A 5154-nucleotide genomic window follows, 5' to 3' on the forward strand; every position below is an offset into this window, starting at 1 on the left:
GTGACACATTTTATTGTTGCAAGAAAGACATGGAGGCATGCATGAAGGTGTTGGTCAAATTGCACCCATAAATAGGATGCAGAGAAAGATGAACACTGCTTGCTTGCTTTCTCCCTTTTCTTTACTTTGGGACCTCTGCCCAAAGAATGGTGTAGTTCTCATTCAGGGTGGGTTCTTATGTATGAATCTCTTCTCAAATCTTTAGATTTGTGGTAATCTTTTTTTTTCCCGCTCATTCATGAGTTAAGTAGATATTTTGCATTTGGTTGTGCTGTATCAGAAAGAGCTAGATGTGGTGCGCTGCCACACATGCGTAGTCTCCCTCCTGAAATCGCCATTAAACACCAGTAAGGCGAATGCCTGAGCAGCCGGTAACTGTCAAAAGCTGACGCAGCCTGATGCGTCATATCTGCCAAGACGCATCAGCAAGTAGAGTAGGGACACGCCGACCCGATAGGTATATAAGGATAGCTCCTCTTCCCCTCAGGGTCTTTCCTCTCTTCGGCTTCAATAAAGCTTGCTGCAGAAGGATCCTGACATCCGAGTCCATTCTTGCTGGCGAGAAAGTGATGCGGGTCACAGCTGGTGCCGAAACCCGGGATCAGGCCGAACCATCGCCAGGCACCGAGGGAGACCCCCGTTCGCAGGAGGATCCAGAACTGCAGCCTACGGTAAGGATCAGAAAGGCAGGGCAGGAGGTGTTGCAGGAAGTACAATCTAGCATGTCAGAGTCTGATCGAGAAAAAAGAAGTGGTGCGCGCAAGAAAAGGCCTAAGGCTGTTAAGAATTCAGGCCCCTCAGATAAACACGCTGAGGAGTTAGGAAAGAGCAAGTACCCTCTGGGAGAGAAGTATAGGGAAACAGAAAAGAAAACATTGTATCCTCTCAAAGAGTTGGAGGCTCTTGAGATAGACTCTTCTGAGACTGAAGACCTCAGCCCTTCAGAAGAAGAGGACAGCTCTCTAGTATTAGGCGTGCGGGGGGTGTTGCCGGTCCCACCACACCTCCTTCCCGTCCAGATTGGCCGTAGAGAGATCCAGAAGGAGCTGGATGACTACTATGAAAAGTTCAAACGAGAGACGGACGGCACCCAGAAGAGGCGGGTGCTGCACTGCATCCAGAGGGCCCTGATCTGGAGCCAGGAACTGGGCGATGAGAAGATCCAGATCATGAGTCAGATGGTGGAGCTGGTGGAGAACCACAGCAGGCAGGTGGACAGTCACGTGGAGCTCTTCGAGGCACACCAGGACATCGGTGACGGCACTGGCGGCGGCGGCAAGGCAGGCCAGGACAAGTCGAAGAGTGAGGCGATAACACAGGCAGATAAACCGAATAACAAGCGGTCCCGGAAGCAGCGAAACAATGAGAATCGAGAGAATGCCTCTAATAATCACGACCATGATAACATCACCTCAGGACCACCCAAGAAGAAGAAAGCAAAGACCTCAAAGAAAAAGAAACGCTCCAAGGCCAAAGCAGAGAGGGAAGCTGAAGCTCTGAAGCGGTGGCAGCAGGAGGTGGAGGAGCGCCAGAAGATGCTTGAAGAAGAGAGGAAGAAAAGGAAACAGTTCCAGGATTTGGGCAGGAAGATGCTGGAAGATCCTCAGGAGAGAAACGGAGGGAGCGGAGGGAAAGGATGGAGCGGGAGACCAATGGGAACGAGGATGAGGAGGGGCGGCAGAAGATCCGGGAAGAGAAGGACAAGAGCAAGGAGCTGCACGCCATTAAGGAGCGTTACCTGGGTGGCATCAAAAACCGGCGCCGAACAAGGCATCTCAATGACCGAAAGTTTGTGTTTGAGTGGGATGCATCTGAAGATACCACCATTGACTACAACCCGCTGTTCAAAGAACGGCACCAGGTGCAGCTGTTGGGACGAGACTTCATTGCAGGCATTGACCTAAAGCAACAGAAGCGAGAACAGTCACGTTTCTATGGAGACCTAATGGAAAAGAGGCGAACCCTGGAAGAAAAGGAGCAGGAGGAAGCAAGATTCCGCAAACTTCGTAAGAAGGAAGCCAAGCAACGCTGGGATGATCATCATTGGTCCCAGAAGAAGTTAGATGAGATGACAGACAGGGACTGGCGGATCTTCTGTGAAGACTATAGCATCACCACCAAAGGTGGCAAGATCCCCAATTCCATCCGGTCCTGGAAGGATTCGTCTCTGCCCCACATATCTTGGAAGTCATTGATAAGTGTGGCTACAAGAAGCCAACACCTATCCAGCGTCAGGCCATTCCCATTGGGCTATAGAATCGTGACATCATTGGTGTGGCTGAGACTGGCAGTGGCAAGACGGCAGCCTTCCTCATCCCATTATTGGTCTGGATCACCACACTTTCCAAAATTGACAGGATCGAAGAGTCAGACCAAGGCCCTTACGCCATCATCCTGGCTCCCACCCGTGGGTTGGCTCAGCAAATTGAGGAAGAAACCATCAAGTTTGGAAAGCCGCTCGGTATCCGCACCGTGGCCGTCATTGGTGGCATCTCCAGAGAAGATCAAGGCTTCAGGCTCCGCATGAGGTGTGAGATTGTGATCGCCACCCCAGGACGTCTGATTGATGTGCTGGAGAATCGTTACCTGGTGCTGAGCCGTTGTACCTATGTGGTTCTGGATGAGGCAGACAGGATGATTGACATGGGCTTTGAGCCAGATGTGCAGAAGATCCTGGAACACATGCCTGTCAGCAACCAGAAGCCTGACACAGATGAGGCTGAAGACCCAGAGAAGATGTTGGCCAACTTTGAATCAGGAAAACATAAATACCGTCAAACAGTCATGTTCACGGCTACTATGCCCCCTGCGGTGGAGCGTCTAGCTCGGAGCTATCTTCGGCGACCTGCTGTGGTGTACATTGGCTCTGCAGGCAAGCCCCATGAGCGGGTGGAACAGAAGGTCTTCCTCATATCGGAATCAGAGAAGAGGAAAAAGCTGCTGGCAATCTTGGAACAAGGTTTTGATCCGCCCATCATCATTTTTGTTAACCAGAAGAAGGGTTGTGACGTGTTGGCCAAGTCTCTGGAGAAGATGGGGTACAACGCCTGTACGCTGCACGGCGGCAAAGGCCAGGAGCAGCGAGAATTTGCACTGTCCAACCTCAAGGCTGGAGCCAAGGATATTTTGGTAGCTACAGATGTGGCTGGTCATGGTATTGATATCCAAGATGTATCTATGGTTGTCAACTATGACATGGCCAAAAATATTGAAGATTACATCCACCGAACTGGCCGCACAGGAAGAGCGGGCAAGAGTGGCGTAGCCATCACTTTCCTCACCAAGGAGGACTCAGCCGTGTTCTATGAACTGAAGCAAGCCATCCTGGAGAGCCCGGTGTCGTCGTGCCCTCCAGAGCTAGCAAACCACCCCGATGCCCAGCACAAGCCAGGCACCATCCTCACCAAGAAGCGCAGGGAAGAGACCATCTTTGCCCATTGCACCCAGTGAAGTGAGACCTTCTGCTCCAATTAATGTTTAAAACAGGGGGAGATGTGGTGCGCTGCCGCGCATGCGTAGTCTCCCTCCTGAAATCGCCATTAAACACCAGTAAGGCGAATGCCTGAGCAGCCGGTAACTGTCAAAAACTGACGCAGCCCGACGTGTCATATCTGCCGAGACGCATCAGCCAATAGAGTAGGGACACGCCGACCCGATGGGTATATAAGGAGAGCTCCTCTTCCCCTCGGGGTCTTTCCTCTCTTCGGCTTCAATAAAGCTTGCTGCAGAAGGATCCTGACGTCCGAGTCCATTCTTGCTGGCGAGAAAGTGACGCGGGTCACAGCTATACTTTATGAAATGTTATCATTGTCATACTGATTGACAGATCTCTCCCTTCCTCCCTCCCTTCCTCCTTGCCCCCCCACCCCCCAGCAGATGACACAACAGGAAGAACACTGTTGACCAGAAGACGGGGGTCTAAAGTCCTTGTCTACCAGCCTTTAGACTTCTTGATTAAGTTCCTCTTCCTTAATTGCTACAGCTGTGCGATAGATGAACTAGTGCCCATGTTGCAGGGTGGCTGGGTACCCTGACAGAGCTGCCTAAGCTGTTGTGCTGTCCTTGCCATCAGACACACATCTTCTCACATCAGCAGCAGCTGATTGTAGTCCCTCAAGGCTCTGGTGTGTGAAGGCTTTCCTGTTTTATTATAAATCACATTAAGTGACACTACTCACTAAGCTCTGCAGGCCCTAAATAGATCACCTTACTCAATCCTTACCCACCGCTCAGAGATTAAGTATTAGCGTACCATTCCTGGAAATAGGAAACCTCAGGTAGAGGCTGAGATAACCCAGCTAGAAACACCAGTTAAACATTGCTATTCCTACCAGTGATGAGATTAGGAGATAGAAACTGGTCAGGTGATGCAGGCCCCCAGAACAGTGGTTCTCAGGATGTCTTTGCTATAGGCCACAAATGACAGGAGAAGATTCTGGTTTCAGTTTTTTCATTTCCTAGATGGACCTCTATCTAAACTTATAAAGTAACTAGGAGGCACTTGGATACCTGATTGAGCCAAGTGGCCTGACCAGCTCATCTGTCTCCTTATACCTCACCTTAGTTTATGCCAGAAGTCCTTAAAAAAAAGACCCAGACTAGCACATCAGTGATGCTCTGTTTCCTGGGGACCCTCTCCATGTAGGAGCTTTGCTAACACTTTTCTGTTCTGAGTTTCTGCCTCGATGATGGGATGTGTGAGTGCATACACTCTGCTCAGGGAAGGTGAAATGCAGTCTGAGAAATAGTGGAGGCTGAGACAGAGGCTGGAGTTTTCAAACTCCTGTGTACCTGTGAGAGAAGTTGGGAATGGGAGTCTGTGCCCCTTGGGACAAGGGGAATCTGGCTTGGCTCCAAATGAGAGCCAGGAGTACAGAGGGGCTTCTTCTATGGGAGACTTAGGCGTGGGTCTGTCTGACAAAGGCCTTTCCCTGAGTTGGTTCTTGATGAAGGAGACAGTCCTTGCTTATCCAAACGGTTTTATTCAGGGCTGATGAAGATGTGTATGTCTTACTCAGAGTGAACTAGAGATTAAATACCTTTTGCAGGAAGGGATGCCCAGGAAGGGAAGCTCATTGGCTAAGCACTCGGGGTCTACCTAGATACCTCATTAGCATAGAGAACTTTAGGTTTTATGGTGCATTACCAGTTGTC

The 5154-nt window shown here is 50.3% G+C and overlaps 1 pseudogene; it reads left to right on the forward strand.

Annotated features, from left to right (window-relative positions):
- Positions 1-1154: 1154 nt before the first annotated feature.
- LOC114629613 lies at positions 1155-3450 on the forward strand (annotated as a pseudogene).
- The last annotated feature ends 1704 nt before the right edge of the window (positions 3451-5154 follow it).

The sequence above is a fragment of the Grammomys surdaster genome, unplaced genomic scaffold (genome assembly GCF_004785775.1).
Source record: "Grammomys surdaster isolate TR1022 unplaced genomic scaffold, NIH_TR_1.0 313, whole genome shotgun sequence".
Taxonomy (NCBI): domain Eukaryota; kingdom Metazoa; phylum Chordata; class Mammalia; order Rodentia; family Muridae; genus Grammomys; species Grammomys surdaster.